General features: G+C 57.9%; 42 non-coding genes across 42 annotated transcripts in view; all 42 read left to right on the top strand.

Moving 5' to 3' along the window:
• Window positions 1-97: 97 nt before the first annotated feature.
• LOC121893057 lies at window positions 98-216 on the top strand. The gene has a single exon (XR_006094971.1). It is a non-coding gene; the product is annotated as a 5S ribosomal RNA (ribosomal RNA).
• Window positions 217-472: 256 nt separating this feature from the next.
• On the top strand, window positions 473-591 carry LOC121892653. Its single transcript, XR_006094624.1, has one exon. It is a non-coding gene; the product is annotated as a 5S ribosomal RNA (ribosomal RNA).
• Window positions 592-845: 254 nt separating this feature from the next.
• LOC121893056 lies at window positions 846-964 on the top strand. The gene has a single exon (XR_006094970.1). It is a non-coding gene; the product is annotated as a 5S ribosomal RNA (ribosomal RNA).
• Window positions 965-1,188: 224 nt separating this feature from the next.
• Window positions 1,189-1,307, top strand: LOC121893054. Its single transcript, XR_006094968.1, has one exon. It is a non-coding gene; the product is annotated as a 5S ribosomal RNA (ribosomal RNA).
• Window positions 1,308-1,563: 256 nt separating this feature from the next.
• On the top strand, window positions 1,564-1,682 carry LOC121893361. The gene has a single exon (XR_006095269.1). It is a non-coding gene; the product is annotated as a 5S ribosomal RNA (ribosomal RNA).
• A 224-nt stretch (window positions 1,683-1,906) lies between these two features.
• Window positions 1,907-2,025, top strand: LOC121893053. Its single transcript, XR_006094967.1, has one exon. It is a non-coding gene; the product is annotated as a 5S ribosomal RNA (ribosomal RNA).
• Window positions 2,026-2,281: 256 nt separating this feature from the next.
• On the top strand, window positions 2,282-2,400 carry LOC121892652. Its single transcript, XR_006094623.1, has one exon. It is a non-coding gene; the product is annotated as a 5S ribosomal RNA (ribosomal RNA).
• Window positions 2,401-2,622: 222 nt separating this feature from the next.
• Window positions 2,623-2,741, top strand: LOC121893052. The gene has a single exon (XR_006094966.1). It is a non-coding gene; the product is annotated as a 5S ribosomal RNA (ribosomal RNA).
• Window positions 2,742-2,997: 256 nt separating this feature from the next.
• Window positions 2,998-3,116, top strand: LOC121892651. Its single transcript, XR_006094622.1, has one exon. It is a non-coding gene; the product is annotated as a 5S ribosomal RNA (ribosomal RNA).
• A 254-nt stretch (window positions 3,117-3,370) lies between these two features.
• LOC121893051 lies at window positions 3,371-3,489 on the top strand. Its single transcript, XR_006094965.1, has one exon. It is a non-coding gene; the product is annotated as a 5S ribosomal RNA (ribosomal RNA).
• Window positions 3,490-3,745: 256 nt separating this feature from the next.
• On the top strand, window positions 3,746-3,864 carry LOC121892650. The gene has a single exon (XR_006094621.1). It is a non-coding gene; the product is annotated as a 5S ribosomal RNA (ribosomal RNA).
• Window positions 3,865-4,118: 254 nt separating this feature from the next.
• Window positions 4,119-4,237, top strand: LOC121893050. The gene has a single exon (XR_006094964.1). It is a non-coding gene; the product is annotated as a 5S ribosomal RNA (ribosomal RNA).
• A 256-nt stretch (window positions 4,238-4,493) lies between these two features.
• On the top strand, window positions 4,494-4,612 carry LOC121892555. Its single transcript, XR_006094530.1, has one exon. It is a non-coding gene; the product is annotated as a 5S ribosomal RNA (ribosomal RNA).
• A 224-nt stretch (window positions 4,613-4,836) lies between these two features.
• On the top strand, window positions 4,837-4,955 carry LOC121892728. Its single transcript, XR_006094696.1, has one exon. It is a non-coding gene; the product is annotated as a 5S ribosomal RNA (ribosomal RNA).
• A 254-nt stretch (window positions 4,956-5,209) lies between these two features.
• Window positions 5,210-5,328, top strand: LOC121892554. Its single transcript, XR_006094529.1, has one exon. It is a non-coding gene; the product is annotated as a 5S ribosomal RNA (ribosomal RNA).
• A 224-nt stretch (window positions 5,329-5,552) lies between these two features.
• Window positions 5,553-5,671, top strand: LOC121893049. Its single transcript, XR_006094963.1, has one exon. It is a non-coding gene; the product is annotated as a 5S ribosomal RNA (ribosomal RNA).
• A 256-nt stretch (window positions 5,672-5,927) lies between these two features.
• On the top strand, window positions 5,928-6,046 carry LOC121893048. Its single transcript, XR_006094962.1, has one exon. It is a non-coding gene; the product is annotated as a 5S ribosomal RNA (ribosomal RNA).
• Window positions 6,047-6,302: 256 nt separating this feature from the next.
• LOC121892553 lies at window positions 6,303-6,421 on the top strand. The gene has a single exon (XR_006094528.1). It is a non-coding gene; the product is annotated as a 5S ribosomal RNA (ribosomal RNA).
• Window positions 6,422-6,645: 224 nt separating this feature from the next.
• On the top strand, window positions 6,646-6,764 carry LOC121892727. The gene has a single exon (XR_006094695.1). It is a non-coding gene; the product is annotated as a 5S ribosomal RNA (ribosomal RNA).
• A 222-nt stretch (window positions 6,765-6,986) lies between these two features.
• Window positions 6,987-7,105, top strand: LOC121893375. Its single transcript, XR_006095282.1, has one exon. It is a non-coding gene; the product is annotated as a 5S ribosomal RNA (ribosomal RNA).
• A 224-nt stretch (window positions 7,106-7,329) lies between these two features.
• LOC121892726 lies at window positions 7,330-7,448 on the top strand. Its single transcript, XR_006094694.1, has one exon. It is a non-coding gene; the product is annotated as a 5S ribosomal RNA (ribosomal RNA).
• Window positions 7,449-7,672: 224 nt separating this feature from the next.
• LOC121892725 lies at window positions 7,673-7,791 on the top strand. The gene has a single exon (XR_006094693.1). It is a non-coding gene; the product is annotated as a 5S ribosomal RNA (ribosomal RNA).
• A 254-nt stretch (window positions 7,792-8,045) lies between these two features.
• On the top strand, window positions 8,046-8,164 carry LOC121892552. The gene has a single exon (XR_006094527.1). It is a non-coding gene; the product is annotated as a 5S ribosomal RNA (ribosomal RNA).
• Window positions 8,165-8,388: 224 nt separating this feature from the next.
• LOC121893047 lies at window positions 8,389-8,507 on the top strand. The gene has a single exon (XR_006094961.1). It is a non-coding gene; the product is annotated as a 5S ribosomal RNA (ribosomal RNA).
• A 256-nt stretch (window positions 8,508-8,763) lies between these two features.
• On the top strand, window positions 8,764-8,882 carry LOC121893046. Its single transcript, XR_006094960.1, has one exon. It is a non-coding gene; the product is annotated as a 5S ribosomal RNA (ribosomal RNA).
• A 256-nt stretch (window positions 8,883-9,138) lies between these two features.
• On the top strand, window positions 9,139-9,257 carry LOC121892551. Its single transcript, XR_006094526.1, has one exon. It is a non-coding gene; the product is annotated as a 5S ribosomal RNA (ribosomal RNA).
• A 224-nt stretch (window positions 9,258-9,481) lies between these two features.
• LOC121892724 lies at window positions 9,482-9,600 on the top strand. Its single transcript, XR_006094692.1, has one exon. It is a non-coding gene; the product is annotated as a 5S ribosomal RNA (ribosomal RNA).
• Window positions 9,601-9,854: 254 nt separating this feature from the next.
• LOC121892550 lies at window positions 9,855-9,973 on the top strand. The gene has a single exon (XR_006094525.1). It is a non-coding gene; the product is annotated as a 5S ribosomal RNA (ribosomal RNA).
• A 224-nt stretch (window positions 9,974-10,197) lies between these two features.
• On the top strand, window positions 10,198-10,316 carry LOC121893374. Its single transcript, XR_006095281.1, has one exon. It is a non-coding gene; the product is annotated as a 5S ribosomal RNA (ribosomal RNA).
• A 256-nt stretch (window positions 10,317-10,572) lies between these two features.
• LOC121893045 lies at window positions 10,573-10,691 on the top strand. Its single transcript, XR_006094959.1, has one exon. It is a non-coding gene; the product is annotated as a 5S ribosomal RNA (ribosomal RNA).
• Window positions 10,692-10,915: 224 nt separating this feature from the next.
• On the top strand, window positions 10,916-11,034 carry LOC121892877. The gene has a single exon (XR_006094839.1). It is a non-coding gene; the product is annotated as a 5S ribosomal RNA (ribosomal RNA).
• A 254-nt stretch (window positions 11,035-11,288) lies between these two features.
• LOC121892549 lies at window positions 11,289-11,407 on the top strand. The gene has a single exon (XR_006094524.1). It is a non-coding gene; the product is annotated as a 5S ribosomal RNA (ribosomal RNA).
• A 224-nt stretch (window positions 11,408-11,631) lies between these two features.
• Window positions 11,632-11,750, top strand: LOC121893373. The gene has a single exon (XR_006095280.1). It is a non-coding gene; the product is annotated as a 5S ribosomal RNA (ribosomal RNA).
• Window positions 11,751-12,006: 256 nt separating this feature from the next.
• On the top strand, window positions 12,007-12,125 carry LOC121893042. The gene has a single exon (XR_006094957.1). It is a non-coding gene; the product is annotated as a 5S ribosomal RNA (ribosomal RNA).
• A 254-nt stretch (window positions 12,126-12,379) lies between these two features.
• On the top strand, window positions 12,380-12,498 carry LOC121893041. Its single transcript, XR_006094956.1, has one exon. It is a non-coding gene; the product is annotated as a 5S ribosomal RNA (ribosomal RNA).
• A 256-nt stretch (window positions 12,499-12,754) lies between these two features.
• Window positions 12,755-12,873, top strand: LOC121892722. The gene has a single exon (XR_006094690.1). It is a non-coding gene; the product is annotated as a 5S ribosomal RNA (ribosomal RNA).
• A 254-nt stretch (window positions 12,874-13,127) lies between these two features.
• LOC121892547 lies at window positions 13,128-13,246 on the top strand. The gene has a single exon (XR_006094522.1). It is a non-coding gene; the product is annotated as a 5S ribosomal RNA (ribosomal RNA).
• Window positions 13,247-13,470: 224 nt separating this feature from the next.
• On the top strand, window positions 13,471-13,589 carry LOC121893372. Its single transcript, XR_006095279.1, has one exon. It is a non-coding gene; the product is annotated as a 5S ribosomal RNA (ribosomal RNA).
• A 256-nt stretch (window positions 13,590-13,845) lies between these two features.
• Window positions 13,846-13,964, top strand: LOC121893040. Its single transcript, XR_006094955.1, has one exon. It is a non-coding gene; the product is annotated as a 5S ribosomal RNA (ribosomal RNA).
• Window positions 13,965-14,220: 256 nt separating this feature from the next.
• LOC121892546 lies at window positions 14,221-14,339 on the top strand. The gene has a single exon (XR_006094521.1). It is a non-coding gene; the product is annotated as a 5S ribosomal RNA (ribosomal RNA).
• A 224-nt stretch (window positions 14,340-14,563) lies between these two features.
• LOC121892721 lies at window positions 14,564-14,682 on the top strand. The gene has a single exon (XR_006094689.1). It is a non-coding gene; the product is annotated as a 5S ribosomal RNA (ribosomal RNA).
• Window positions 14,683-14,936: 254 nt separating this feature from the next.
• The window catches only part of LOC121892545, a 119-nt gene continuing 55 nt past the window's right edge, over window positions 14,937-15,000 (top strand). Inside the window, exon 1 of the ribosomal RNA XR_006094520.1 lies at window positions 14,937-15,000. This exon is cut by the window's right edge and continues 55 nt beyond it. This is a non-coding gene — a ribosomal RNA (5S ribosomal RNA).

Raw genomic sequence — 15,000 nt, 5'->3', positions numbered from 1 at the left:
ATGGATCGGAACGCTCTCCCCGCAGCTGCCGCCTGGGCGTTGAAGGCGCGTCTGACGAGCGACATCCCTAAAAGGCCCATGCGTGGTACCTTGGACAGCTTACGGCCATACCACCCTGAACACGCCCGATCTCGTCTGATCTCGGAAGCTAAGCAGGGTCGGGCCTGGTTAGTACTTGGATGGGAGACCGCCTGGGAATACCAGGTGCTGTAAGCTTTTTCACTTTTCTCCACAAGCGCCCGCCCGCCGTGTTTAACGTAGGGATCCTCTCTCTTGTTTTCCTCCGTGTCTGTGCAGAACTGTGCGCGGGAGTCCCACTCTCTGGTATTTCTCCGACGGAGGAATGGATCGGAACGCTCTCCCCGCAGCTGCCGCCTGGGCGTTGAAGGCGCGTCTGACGAGCGACATCCCTAAAAGGCCCATGCGTGGTACCTTGGACAGCTTAAAAGGCCCATGCGTGGTACCTTGGACAGCTTACGGCCATACCACCCTGAACACGCCCGATCTCGTCTGATCTCGGAAGCTAAGCAGGGTCGGCCCTGGTTAGTACTTGGATGGGAGACCGCCTGGGAATACCAGGTGCTGTAAGCTTTTTCACTTTTCTCCACAAGCGCCCGCCCGCCGTGTTTAACGTAGGGATCCTCTCTCTTGTTTTCCTCCGTGTCTGTGCAGAACTGTGCGCGGGAATCCCACTCTGGTATTTCTCCGACGGAGGAATGGATCGGAACGCTCTCCCCGCAGCTGCCGCCTGGGCGTTGAAGGCGCGTCTGACGAGCGACATCCCTAAAAGGCCCATGCGTGGTACCTTGGACAGCTTAAAAGGCCCATGCGTGGTACCTTGGACAGCTTACGGCCATACCACCCTGAACACGCCCGATCTCGTCTGATCTCGGAAGCTAAGCAGGGTCGGGCCTGGTTAGTACTTGGATGGGAGACCGCCTGGGAATACCAGGTGCTGTAAGCTTTTTCACTTTTCTCCACAAGCGCCCGCCCGCCGTGTTTAACGTAGGGATCCTCTCTCTTGTTTTCCTCCATGTCTGTGCAGAACTGTGCGCGGGAGTCCCACTCTCTGGTATTTCTCCGACGGAGGAATGGATCGGAACGCTCTCCCCGCAGCTGCCGCCTGGGCGTTGAAGGCGCGTCTGACGAGCGACATCCCTAAAAGGCCCATGCGTGGTACCTTGGACAGCTTACGGCCATACCACCCTGAACACGCCCGATCTCGTCTGATCTCGGAAGCTAAGCAGGGTCGGGCCTGGTTAGTACTTGGATGGGAGACCGCCTGGGAATACCAGGTGCTGTAAGCTTTTTCACTTTTCTCCACAAGCGCCCGCCCGCCGTGTTTAACGTAGGGATCCTCTCTCTTGTTTTCCTCCGTGTCTGTGCAGAACTGTGCGCGGGAGTCCCACTCTCTGGTATTTCTCCGACGGAGGAATGGATCGGAACACTCTCCCCGCAGCTGCCGCCTGGGCGTTGAAGGCGCGTCTGACGAGCGACATCCCTAAAAGGCCCATGCGTGGTACCTTGGACAGCTTAAAAGGCCCATGCGTGGTACCTTAGACAGCTTACGGCCATACCACCCTGAACATGCCCGATCTCGTCTGATCTCGGAAGCTAAGCAGGGTCGGGCCTGGTTAGTACTTGGATGGGAGACCGCCTGGGAATACCAGGTGCTGTAAGCTTTTTCACTTTTCTCCACAAGCGCCCGCCCGCCGTGTTTAACGTAGGGATCCTCTCTCTTGTTTTCCTCCGTGTCTGTGCAGAACTGTGCGCGGGAGTCCCACTCTCTGGTATTTCTCCGACGGAGGAATGGATCGGAACGCTCTCCCCGCAGCTGCCGCCTGGGCGTTGAAGGCGCGTCTGACGAGCGACATCCCTAAAAGGCCCATGCGTGGTACCTTGGACAGCTTACGGCCATACCACCCTGAACACGCCCGATCTCGTCTGATCTCGGAAGCTAAGCAGGGTCGGGCCTGGTTAGTACTTGGATGGGAGACCGCCTGGGAATACCAGGTGCTGTAAGCTTTTTCACTTTTCTCCACAAGCGCCCGCCCGCCGTGTTTAACGTAGGGATCCTCTCTCTTGTTTTCCTCCGTGTCTGTGCAGAACTGTGCGCGGGAGTCCCACTCTCTGGTATTTCTCCGACGGAGGAATGGATCGGAACGCTCTCCCCGCAGCTGCCGCCTGGGCGTTGAAGGCGCGTCTGACGAGCGACATCCCTAAAAGGCCCATGCGTGGTACCTTGGACAGCTTAAAAGGCCCATGCGTGGTACCTTGGACAGCTTACGGCCATACCACCCTGAACACGCCCGATCTCGTCTGATCTCGGAAGCTAAGCAGGGTCGGCCCTGGTTAGTACTTGGATGGGAGACCGCCTGGGAATACCAGGTGCTGTAAGCTTTTTCACTTTTCTCCACAAGCGCCCGCCCGCCGTGTTTAACGTAGGGATCCTCTCTCTTGTTTTCCTCCGTGTCTGTGCAGAACTGTGCGCGGGAATCCCACTCTGGTATTTCTCCGACGGAGGAATGGATCGGAACGCTCTCCCCGCAGCTGCCGCCTGGGCGTTGAAGGCGCGTCTGACGAGCGACATCCCTAAAAGGCCCATGCGTGGTACCTTGGACAGCTTACGGCCATACCACCCTGAACACGCCCGATCTCGTCTGATCTCGGAAGCTAAGCAGGGTCGGGCCTGGTTAGTACTTGGATGGGAGACCGCCTGGGAATACCAGGTGCTGTAAGCTTTTTCACTTTTCTCCACAAGCGCCCGCCCGCCGTGTTTAACGTAGGGATCCTCTCTCTTGTTTTCCTCCGTGTCTGTGCAGAACTGTGTGCGGGAGTCCCACTCTCTGGTATTTCTCCGACGGAGGAATGGATCGGAACGCTCTCCCCGCAGCTGCCGCCTGGGCGTTGAAGGCGCGTCTGACGAGCGACATCCCTAAAAGGCCCATGCGTGGTACCTTGGACAGCTTAAAAGGCCCATGCGTGGTACCTTGGACAGCTTACGGCCATACCACCCTGAACACGCCCGATCTCGTCTGATCTCGGAAGCTAAGCAGGGTCGGCCCTGGTTAGTACTTGGATGGGAGACCGCCTGGGAATACCAGGTGCTGTAAGCTTTTTCACTTTTCTCCACAAGCGCCCGCCCGCCGTGTTTAACGTAGGGATCCTCTCTCTTGTTTTCCTCCGTGTCTGTGCAGAACTGTGCGCGGGAATCCCACTCTGGTATTTCTCCGACGGAGGAATGGATCGGAACGCTCTCCCCGCAGCTGCCGCCTGGGCGTTGAAGGCGCGTCTGACGAGCGACATCCCTAAAAGGCCCATGCGTGGTACCTTGGACAGCTTAAAAGGCCCATGCGTGGTACCTTGGACAGCTTACGGCCATACCACCCTGAACACGCCCGATCTCGTCTGATCTCGGAAGCTAAGCAGGGTCGGGCCTGGTTAGTACTTGGATGGGAGACCGCCTGGGAATACCAGGTGCTGTAAGCTTTTTCACTTTTCTCCACAAGCGCCCGCCCGCCGTGTTTAACGTAGGGATCCTCTCTCTTGTTTTCCTCCGTGTCTGTGCAGAACTGTGCGCGGGAGTCCCACTCTCTGGTATTTCTCCGACGGAGGAATGGATCGGAACGCTCTCCCCGCAGCTGCCGCCTGGGCGTTGAAGGCGCGTCTGACGAGCGACATCCCTAAAAGGCCCATGCGTGGTACCTTGGACAGCTTAAAAGGCCCATGCGTGGTACCTTGGACAGCTTACGGCCATACCACCCTGAACACGCCCGATCTCGTCTGATCTCGGAAGCTAAGCAGGGTCGGCCCTGGTTAGTACTTGGATGGGAGACCGCCTGGGAATACCAGGTGCTGTAAGCTTTTTCACTTTTCTCCACAAGCGCCCGCCCGCCGTGTTTAACGTAGGGATCCTCTCTCTTGTTTTCCTCCGTGTCTGTGCAGAACTGTGCGCGGGAATCCCACTCTGGTATTTCTCCGACGGAGGAATGGATCGGAACGCTCTCCCCGCAGCTGCCGCCTGGGCGTTGAAGGCGCGTCTGACGAGCGACATCCCTAAAAGGCCCATGCGTGGTACCTTGGACAGCTTAAAAGGCCCATGCGTGGTACCTTGGACAGCTTACGGCCATACCACCCTGAACACGCCCGATCTCGTCTGATCTCGGAAGCTAAGCAGGGTCGGGCCTGGTTAGTACTTGGATGGGAGACCGCCTGGGAATACCAGGTGCTGTAAGCTTTTTCACTTTTCTCCACAAGCGCCCGCCCGCCGTGTTTAACGTAGGGATCCTCTCTCTTGTTTTCCTCCGTGTCTGTGCAGAACTGTGCGCGGGAGTCCCACTCTCTGGTATTTCTCCGACGGAGGAATGGATCGGAACGCTCTCCCCGCAGCTGCCGCCTGGGCGTTGAAGGCGCGTCTGACGAGCGACATCCCTAAAAGGCCCATGCGTGGTACCTTGGACAGCTTAAAAGGCCCATGCGTGGTACCTTGGACAGCTTACGGCCATACCACCCTGAACACGCCCGATCTCGTCTGATCTCGGAAGCTAAGCAGGGTCGGTCCTGGTTAGTACTTGGATGGGAGACCGCCTGGGAATACCAGGTGCTGTAAGCTTTTTCACTTTTCTCCACAAGCGCCCGCCCGCCGTGTTTAACGTAGGGATCCTCTCTCTTGTTTTCCTCCGTGTCTGTGCAGAACTGTGCGCGGGAGTCCCACTCTCTGCTATTTCTCCGACGGAGGAATGGATCGGAACGCTCTCCCCGCAGCTGCCGCCTGGGCGTTGAAGGCGCGTCTGACGAGCGACATCCCTAAAAGGCCCATGCGTGGTACCTTGGACAGCTTACGGCCATACCACCCTGAACACGCCCGATCTCGTCTGATCTCGGAAGCTAAGCAGGGTCGGGCCTTGTTAGTACTTGGATGGGAGACCGCCTGGGAATACCAGGTGCTGTAAGCTTTTTCACTTTTCTCCACAAGCGCCCGCCCGCCGTGTTTAACGTAGGGATCCTCTCTCTTGTTTTCCTCCGTGTCTGTGCAGAACTGTGCGCGGGAGTCCCACTCTGGTATTTCTCCGACGGAGGAATGGATCGGAACGCTCTCCCCGCAGCTGCCGCCTGGGCGTTGAAGGCGCGTCTGACGAGCGACATCCCTAAAAGGCCCATGCGTGGTACCTTGGACAGCTTAAAAGGCCCATGCGTGGTACCTTGGACAGCTTACGGCCATACCACCCTGAACACGCCCGATCTCGTCTGATCTCGGAAGCTAAGCAGGGTCGGTCCTGGTTAGTACTTGGATGGGAGACCGCCTGGGAATACCAGGTGCTGTAAGCTTTTTCACTTTTCTCCACAAGCGCCCGCCCGCCGTGTTTAACGTAGGGATCCTCTCTCTTGTTTTCCTCCGTGTCTGTGCAGAACTGTGCGCGGGAGTCCCACTCTCTGGTATTTCTCCGACGGAGGAATGGATCGGAACGCTCTCCCCGCAGCTGCCGCCTGGGCGTTGAAGGCGCGTCTGACGAGCGACATCCCTAAAAGGCCCATGCGTGGTACCTTGGACAGCTTACGGCCATACCACCCTGAACACGCCCGATCTCGTCTGATCTCGGAAGCTAAGCAGGGTCGGGCCTGGTTAGTACTTGGATGGGAGACCGCCTGGGAATACCAGGTGCTGTAAGCTTTTTCACTTTTCTCCACAAGCGCCCGCCCGCCGTGTTTAACGTAGGGATCCTCTCTCTTGTTTTCCTCCGTGTCTGTGCAGAACTGTGCGCGGGAGTCCCACTCTCTGGTATTTCTCCGACGGAGGAATGGATCGGAACGCTCTCCCCGCAGCTGCCGCCTGGGCGTTGAAGGCGCGTCTGACGAGCGACATCCCTAAAAGGCCCATGCGTGGTACCTTGGACAGCTTAAAAGGCCCATGCGTGGTACCTTGGACAGCTTACGGCCATACCACCCTGAACACGCCCGATCTCGTCTGATCTCGGAAGCTAAGCAGGGTCGGGCCTGGTTAGTACTTGGATGGGAGACCGCCTGGGAATACCAGGTGCTGTAAGCTTTTTCACTTTTCTCCACAAGCGCCCGCCCGCCGTGTTTAACGTAGGGATCCTCTCTCTTGTTTTCCTCCGTGTCTGTGCAGAACTGTGCGCGGGAGTCCCACTCTCTGGTATTTCTCCGACGGAGGAATGGATCGGAACGCTCTCCCCGCAGCTGCCGCCTGGGCGTTGAAGGCGCGTCTGACGAGCGACATCCCTAAAAGGCCCATGCGTGGTACCTTGGACAGCTTAAAAGGCCCATGCGTGGTACCTTGGACAGCTTACGGCCATACCACCCTGAACACGCCCGATCTCGTCTGATCTCGGAAGCTAAGCAGGGTCGGTCCTGGTTAGTACTTGGATGGGAGACCGCCTGGGAATACCAGGTGCTGTAAGCTTTTTCACTTTTCTCCACAAGCGCCCGCCCGCCGTGTTTAACGTAGGGATCCTCTCTCTTGTTTTCCTCCGTGTCTGTGCAGAACTGTGCGCGGGAGTCCCACTCTCTGCTATTTCTCCGACGGAGGAATGGATCGGAACGCTCTCCCCGCAGCTGCCGCCTGGGCGTTGAAGGCGCGTCTGACGAGCGACATCCCTAAAAGGCCCATGCGTGGTACCTTGGACAGCTTACGGCCATACCACCCTGAACACGCCCGATCTCGTCTGATCTCGGAAGCTAAGCAGGGTCGGGCCTTGTTAGTACTTGGATGGGAGACCGCCTGGGAATACCAGGTGCTGTAAGCTTTTTCACTTTTCTCCACAAGCGCCCGCCCGCCGTGTTTAACGTAGGGATCCTCTCTCTTGTTTTCCTCCGTGTCTGTGCAGAACTGTGCGCGGGAGTCCCACTCTGGTATTTCTCCGACGGAGGAATGGATCGGAACGCTCTCCCCGCAGCTGCCGCCTGGGCGTTGAAGGCGCGTCTGACGAGCGACATCCCTAAAAGGCCCATGCGTGGTACCTTGGACAGCTTACGGCCATACCACCCTGAACACGCCCGATCTCGTCTGATCTCGGAAGCCAAGCAGGGTCGGGCCTGGTTAGTACTTGGATGGGAGACCGCCTGGGAATACCAGGTGCTGTAAGCTTTTTCACTTTTCTCCACAAGCGCCCGCCCGCCGTGTTTAACGTAGGGATCCTCTCTCTTGTTTTCCTCCGTGTCTGTGCAGAACTGTGCGCGGGAGTCCCACTCTCTGCTATTTCTCCGACGGAGGAATGGATCGGAACGCTCTCCCCGCAGCTGCCGCCTGGGCGTTGAAGGCGCGTCTGACGAGCGACATCCCTAAAAGGCCCATGCGTGGTACCTTGGACAGCTTACGGCCATACCACCCTGAACACGCCCGATCTCGTCTGATCTCGGAAGCTAAGCAGGGTCGGGCCTTGTTAGTACTTGGATGGGAGACCGCCTGGGAATACCAGGTGCTGTAAGCTTTTTCACTTTTCTCCACAAGCGCCCGCCCGCCGTGTTTAACGTAGGGATCCTCTCTCTTGTTTTCCTCCGTGTCTGTGCAGAACTGTGCGCGGGAGTCCCACTCTCTGCTATTTCTCCGACGGAGGAATGGATCGGAACGCTCTCCCCGCAGCTGCCGCCTGGGCGTTGAAGGCGCGTCTGACGAGCGACATCCCTAAAAGGCCCATGCGTGGTACCTTGGACAGCTTACGGCCATACCACCCTGAACACGCCCGATCTCGTCTGATCTCGGAAGCTAAGCAGGGTCGGGCCTTGTTAGTACTTGGATGGGAGACCGCCTGGGAATACCAGGTGCTGTAAGCTTTTTCACTTTTCTCCACAAGCGCCCGCCCGCCGTGTTTAACGTAGGGATCCTCTCTCTTGTTTTCCTCCGTGTCTGTGCAGAACTGTGCGCGGGAGTCCCACTCTGGTATTTCTCCGACGGAGGAATGGATCGGAACGCTCTCCCCGCAGCTGCCGCCTGGGCGTTGAAGGCGCGTCTGACGAGCGACATCCCTAAAAGGCCCATGCGTGGTACCTTGGACAGCTTAAAAGGCCCATGCGTGGTACCTTGGACAGCTTACGGCCATACCACCCTGAACACGCCCGATCTCGTCTGATCTCGGAAGCTAAGCAGGGTCGGTCCTGGTTAGTACTTGGATGGGAGACCGCCTGGGAATACCAGGTGCTGTAAGCTTTTTCACTTTTCTCCACAAGCGCCCGCCCGCCGTGTTTAACGTAGGGATCCTCTCTCTTGTTTTCCTCCGTGTCTGTGCAGAACTGTGCGCGGGAGTCCCACTCTCTGGTATTTCTCCGACGGAGGAATGGATCGGAACGCTCTCCCCGCAGCTGCCGCCTGGGCGTTGAAGGCGCGTCTGACGAGCGACATCCCTAAAAGGCCCATGCGTGGTACCTTGGACAGCTTACGGCCATACCACCCTGAACACGCCCGATCTCGTCTGATCTCGGAAGCTAAGCAGGGTCGGGCCTGGTTAGTACTTGGATGGGAGACCGCCTGGGAATACCAGGTGCTGTAAGCTTTTTCACTTTTCTCCACAAGCGCCCGCCCGCCGTGTTTAACGTAGGGATCCTCTCTCTTGTTTTCCTCCGTGTCTGTGCAGAACTGTGCGCGGGAGTCCCACTCTCTGGTATTTCTCCGACGGAGGAATGGATCGGAACGCTCTCCCCGCAGCTGCCGCCTGGGCGTTGAAGGCGCGTCTGACGAGCGACATCCCTAAAAGGCCCATGCGTGGTACCTTGGACAGCTTAAAAGGCCCATGCGTGGTACCTTGGACAGCTTACGGCCATACCACCCTGAACACGCCCGATCTCGTCTGATCTCGGAAGCTAAGCAGGGTCGGGCCTGGTTAGTACTTGGATGGGAGACCGCCTGGGAATACCAGGTGCTGTAAGCTTTTTCACTTTTCTCCACAAGCGCCCGCCCGCCGTGTTTAACGTAGGGATCCTCTCTCTTGTTTTCCTCCGTGTCTGTGCAGAACTGTGCGCGGGAGTCCCACTCTCTGGTATTTCTCCGACGGAGGAATGGATCGGAACGCTCTCCCCGCAGCTGCCGCCTGGGCGTTGAAGGCGCGTCTGACGAGCGACATCCCTAAAAGGCCCATGCGTGGTACCTTGGACAGCTTAAAAGGCCCATGCGTGGTACCTTGGACAGCTTACGGCCATACCACCCTGAACACGCCCGATCTCGTCTGATCTCGGAAGCTAAGCAGGGTCGGTCCTGGTTAGTACTTGGATGGGAGACCGCCTGGGAATACCAGGTGCTGTAAGCTTTTTCACTTTTCTCCACAAGCGCCCGCCCGCCGTGTTTAACGTAGGGATCCTCTCTCTTGTTTTCCTCCGTGTCTGTGCAGAACTGTGCGCGGGAGTCCCACTCTCTGCTATTTCTCCGACGGAGGAATGGATCGGAACGCTCTCCCCGCAGCTGCCGCCTGGGCGTTGAAGGCGCGTCTGACGAGCGACATCCCTAAAAGGCCCATGCGTGGTACCTTGGACAGCTTACGGCCATACCACCCTGAACACGCCCGATCTCGTCTGATCTCGGAAGCTAAGCAGGGTCGGGCCTTGTTAGTACTTGGATGGGAGACCGCCTGGGAATACCAGGTGCTGTAAGCTTTTTCACTTTTCTCCACAAGCGCCCGCCCGCCGTGTTTAACGTAGGGATCCTCTCTCTTGTTTTCCTCCGTGTCTGTGCAGAACTGTGCGCGGGAGTCCCACTCTGGTATTTCTCCGACGGAGGAATGGATCGGAACGCTCTCCCCGCAGCTGCCGCCTGGGCGTTGAAGGCGCGTCTGACGAGCGACATCCCTAAAAGGCCCATGCGTGGTACCTTGGACAGCTTAAAAGGCCCATGCGTGGTACCTTGGACAGCTTACGGCCATACCACCCTGAACACGCCCGATCTCGTCTGATCTCGGAAGCTAAGCAGGGTCGGTCCTGGTTAGTACTTGGATGGGAGACCGCCTGGGAATACCAGGTGCTGTAAGCTTTTTCACTTTTCTCCACAAGCGCCCGCCCGCCGTGTTTAACGTAGGGATCCTCTCTCTTGTTTTCCTCCGTGTCTGTGCAGAACTGTGCGCGGGAGTCCCACTCTCTGGTATTTCTCCGACGGAGGAATGGATCGGAACGCTCTCCCCGCAGCTGCCGCCTGGGCGTTGAAGGCGCGTCTGACGAGCGACATCCCTAAAAGGCCCATGCGTGGTACCTTGGACAGCTTACGGCCATACCACCCTGAACACGCCCGATCTCGTCTGATCTCGGAAGCCAAGCAGGGTCGGGCCTGGTTAGTACTTGGATGGGAGACCGCCTGGGAATACCAGGTGCTGTAAGCTTTTTCACTTTTCTCCACAAGCGCCCGCCCGCCGTGTTTAACGTAGGGATCCTCTCTCTTGTTTTCCTCCGTGTCTGTGCAGAACTGTGCGCGGGAGTCCCACTCTCTGGTATTTCTCCGACGGAGGAATGGATCGGAACGCTCTCCCCGCAGCTGCCGCCTGGGTGTTGAAGGCGCGTCTGACGAGCGACATCCCTAAAAGGCCCATGCGTGGTACCTTGGACAGCTTAAAAGGCCCATGCGTGGTACCTTGGACAGCTTACGGCCATACCACCCTGAACACGCCCGATCTCGTCTGATCTCGGAAGCTAAGCAGGGTCGGGCCTGGTTAGTACTTGGATGGGAGACCGCCTGGGAATACCAGGTGCTGTAAGCTTTTTCACTTTTCTCCACAAGCGCCCGCCCGCCGTGTTTAACGTAGGGATCCTCTCTCTTGTTTTCCTCCGTGTCTGTGCAGAACTGTGCGCGGGAGTCCCACTCTCTGGTATTTCTCCGACGGAGGAATGGATCGGAACGCTCTCCCCGCAGCTGCCGCCTGGGCGTTGAAGGCGCGTCTGACGAGCGACATCCCTAAAAGGCCCATGCGTGGTACCTTGGACAGCTTACGGCCATACCACCCTGAACACGCCCGATCTCGTCTCATCTCGGAAGCTAAGCAGGGTCGGGCCTTGTTAGTACTTGGATGGGAGACCGCCTGGGAATACCAGGTGCTGTAAGCTTTTTCACTTTTCTCCACAAGCGCCCGCCCGCCGTGTTTAACGTAGGGATCCTCTCTCTTGTTTTCCTCCGTGTCTGTGCAGAACTGTGCGCGGGAGTCCCACTCTGGTATTTCTCCGACGGAGGAATGGATCGGAACGCTCTCCCCGCAGCTGCCGCCTGGGCGTTGAAGGCGCGTCTGACGAGCGACATCCCTAAAAGGCCCATGCGTGGTACCTTGGACAGCTTAAAAGGCCCATGCGTGGTACCTTGGACAGCTTACGGCCATACCACCCTGAACACGCCCGATCTCGTCTGATCTCGGAAGCTAAGCAGGGTCGGTCCTGGTTAGTACTTGGATGGGAGACCGCCTGGGAATACCAGGTGCTGTAAGCTTTTTCACTTTTCTCCACAAGCGCCCGCCCGCCGTGTTTAACGTAGGGATCCTCTCTCTTGTTTTCCTCCGTGTCTGTGCAGAACTGTGCGCGGGAGTCCCACTCTCTGGTATTTCTCCGACGGAGGAATGGATCGGAACGCTCTCCCCGCAGCTGCCGCCTGGGCGTTGAAGGCGCGTCTGACGAGCGACATCCCTAAAAGGCCCATGCGTGGTACCTTGGACAGCTTACGGCCATACCACCCTGAACACGCCCGATCTCGTCTGATCTCGGAAGCCAAGCAGGGTCGGGCCTGGTTAGTACTTGGATGGGAGACCGCCTGGGAATACCAGGTGCTGTAAGCTTTTTCACTTTTCTCCACAAGCGCCCGCCCGCCGTGTTTAACGTAGGGATCCTCTCTCTTGTTTTCCTCCGTGTCTGTGCAGAACTGTGCGCGGGAGTCCCACTCTCTGGTATTTCTCCGACGGAGGAATGGATCGGAACGCTCTCCCCGCAGCTGCCGCCTGGGCGTTGAAGGCGCGTCTGACGAGCGACATCCCTAAAAGGCCCATGCGTGGTACCTTGGACAGCTTAAAAGGCCCATGCGTGGTACCTTGGACAGCTTACGGCCATACCACCCTGAACACGCCCGATCTCGTCTGATCTCGGAAGCTAAGCAGGGTCGGGCCTGGTTAGTACTTGGATGGGAGACCGCCTGGGAATACCAGGTGCTGTAAGCTTTTTCACTTTTCTCCACAAGCGCCCGCCCGCCGTGTTTAACGTAGGGATCCTCTCTCTTGTTTTCCTCCGTGTCTGTGCAGAACTGTGCGCGGGAATCCCACTCTGGTATTTCTCCGACGGAGGAATGGATCGGAACGCTCTCCCCGCAGCTGCCGCCTGGGCGTTGAAGGCGCGTCTGACGAGCGACATCCCTAAAAGGCCCATGCGTGGTACCTTGGACAGCTTAAAAGGCCCATGCGTGGTACCTTGGACAGCTTACGGCCATACCACCCTGAACACGCCCGATCTCGTCTGATCTCGGAAGCTAAGCAGGGTCGGGCCTGGTTAGTACTTGGATGGGAGACCGCCTGGGAATACCAGGTGCTGTAAGCTTTTTCACTTTTCTCCACAAGCGCCCGCCCGCCGTGTTTAACGTAGGGATCCTCTCTCTTGTTTTCCTCCGTGTCTGTGCAGAACTGTGCGCGGGAGTCCCACTCTCTGGTATTTCTCCGACGGAGGAATGGATCGGAACGCTCTCCCCGCAGCTGCCGCCTGGGCGTTGAAGGCGCGTCTGACGAGCGACATCCCTAAAAGGCCCATGCGTGGTACCTTGGACAGCTTAAAAGGCCCATGCGTGGTACCTTGGACAGCTTACGGCCATACCACCCTGAACACGCCCGATCTCGTCTGATCTCGGAAGCTAAGCAGGGTCGGGCCTTGTTAGTACTTGGATGGGAGACCGCCTGGGAATACCAGGTGCTGTAAGCTTTTTCACTTTTCTCCACAAGCGCCCGCCCGCCGTGTTTAACGTAGGGATCCTCTCTCTTGTTTTCCTCCGTGTCTGTGCAGAACTGTGCGCGGGAGTCCCACTCTGGTATTTCTCCGACGGAGGAATGGATCGGAACGCTCTCCCCGCAGCTGCCGCCTGGGCGTTGAAGGCGCGTCTGACGAGCGACATCCCTAAAAGGCCCATGCGTGGTACCTTGGACAGCTTAAAAGGCCCATGCGTGGTACCTTGGACAGCTTACGGCCATACCACCCTGAACACGCCCGATCTCGTCTGATCTCGGAAGCTAAGCAGGGTCGGTCCTGGTTAGTACTTGGATGGGAGACCGCCTGGGAATACCAGGTGCTGTAAGCTTTTTCACTTTTCTCCACAAGCGCCCGCCCGCCGTGTTTAACGTAGGGATCCTCTCTCTTGTTTTCCTCCGTGTCTGTGCAGAACTGTGCGCGGGAGTCCCACTCTCTGGTATTTCTCCGACGGAGGAATGGATCGGAACGCTCTCCCCGCAGCTGCCGCCTGGGCGTTGAAGGCGCGTCTGACGAGCGACATCCCTAAAAGGCCCATGCGTGGTACCTTGGACAGCTTACGGCCATACCACCCTGAACACGCCCGATCTCGTCTGATCTCGGAAGCCAAGCAGGGTCGGGCCTGGTTAGTACTTGGATGGGAGACCGCCTGGGAATACCAGGTGCTGTAAGCTTTTTCACTTTTCTCCACAAGCGCCCGCCCGCCGTGTTTAACGTAGGGATCCTCTCTCTTGTTTTCCTCCGTGTCTGTGCAGAACTGTGCGCGGGAGTCCCACTCTCTGGTATTTCTCCGACGGAGGAATGGATCGGAACGCTCTCCCCGCAGCTGCCGCCTGGGCGTTGAAGGCGCGTCTGACGAGCGACATCCCTAAAAGGCCCATGCGTGGTACCTTGGACAGCTTAAAAGGCCCATGCGTGGTACCTTGGACAGCTTACGGCCATACCACCCTGAACACGCCCGATCTCGTCTGATCTCGGAAGCTAAGCAGGGTCGGGCCTGGTTAGTACTTGGATGGGAGACCGCCTGGGAATACCAGGTGCTGTAAGCTTTTTCACTTTTCTCCACAAGCGCCCGCCCGCCGTGTTTAACGTAGGGATCCTCTCTCTTGTTTTCCTCCGTGTCTGTGCAGAACTGTGCGCGGGAGTCCCACTCTCTGGTATTTCTCCGACGGAGGAATGGATCGGAACGCTCTCCCCGCAGCTGCCGCCTGGGCGTTGAAGGCGCGTCTGACGAGCGACATCCCTAAAAGGCCCATGCGTGGTACCTTGGACAGCTTAAAAGGCCCATGCGTGGTACCTTGGACAGCTTACGGCCATACCACCCTGAACACGCCCGATCTCGTCTGATCTCGGAAGCTAAGCAGGGTCGGTCCTGGTTAGTACTTGGATGGGAGACCGCCTGGGAATACCAGGTGCTGTAAGCTTTTTCACTTTTCTCCACAAGCGCCCGCCCGCCGTGTTTAACGTAGGGATCCTCTCTCTTGTTTTCCTCCGTGTCTGTGCAGAACTGTGCGCGGGAGTCCCACTCTCTGCTATTTCTCCGACGGAGGAATGGATCGGAACGCTCTCCCCGCAGCTGCCGCCTGGGCGTTGAAGGCGCGTCTGACGAGCGACATCCCTAAAAGGCCCATGCGTGGTACCTTGGACAGCTTACGGCCATACCACCCTGAACACGCCCGATCTCGTCTGATCTCGGAAGCTAAGCAGGGTCGGGCCTTGTTAGTACTTGGATGGGAGACCGCCTGGGAATACCAGGTGCTGTAAGCTTTTTCACTTTTCTCCACAAGCGCCCGCCCGCCGTGTTTAACGTAGGGATCCTCTCTCTTGTTTTCCTCCGTGTCTGTGCAGAACTGTGCGCGGGAGTCCCACTCTGGTATTTCTCCGACGGAGGAATGGATCGGAACGCTCTCCCCGCAGCTGCCGCCTGGGCGTTGAAGGCGCGTCTGACGAGCGACATCCCTAAAAGGCCCATGCGTGGTACCTTGGACAGCTTAAAAGGCCCATGCGTGGTACCTTGGACAGCTTACGGCCATACCACCCTGAACACGCCCGATCTCGTCTGATCTCGGAAGCTAAGCAGGGTCG

Source organism: Thunnus maccoyii, chromosome 24, assembly GCF_910596095.1.
Source record: "Thunnus maccoyii chromosome 24, fThuMac1.1, whole genome shotgun sequence".
Classification (NCBI taxonomy): Eukaryota; Metazoa; Chordata; class Actinopteri; order Scombriformes; family Scombridae; genus Thunnus; species Thunnus maccoyii.
The sequence above is the reverse complement of the archived record's forward strand: the minus strand, read 5'-3'. Positions and strand labels throughout refer to the sequence as shown.